Here is a 201-nt window from a genome sequence, read left to right as displayed (position 1 = left end):
AAAAAACCCGGTGGCGCCCACCCCCCCATCCCCCCGCCGTATCAGCTGCTGCTGCAATCACACGGCCGGGCTGACCGGGAAACTGAGTCACGCTGAGCTCGGAGGGAGCCGCCGGGGGGGGCGGCGGGGACCAAGTACCTGCTCAACCAAGGGGTGAAGAGCTGAAAAACACTGCTGTCGGCTCTCTTCCCCACTGCCACG

The sequence above is a fragment of the Cariama cristata genome, unplaced genomic scaffold (genome assembly GCF_000690535.1).
Source record: "Cariama cristata isolate BGI_N322 unplaced genomic scaffold, ASM69053v1 scaffold13418, whole genome shotgun sequence".
In the NCBI taxonomy this organism is placed as follows: domain Eukaryota; kingdom Metazoa; phylum Chordata; class Aves; order Cariamiformes; family Cariamidae; genus Cariama; species Cariama cristata.
The sequence above is the reverse complement of the archived record's forward strand: the minus strand, read 5'-3'. Positions refer to the sequence as shown.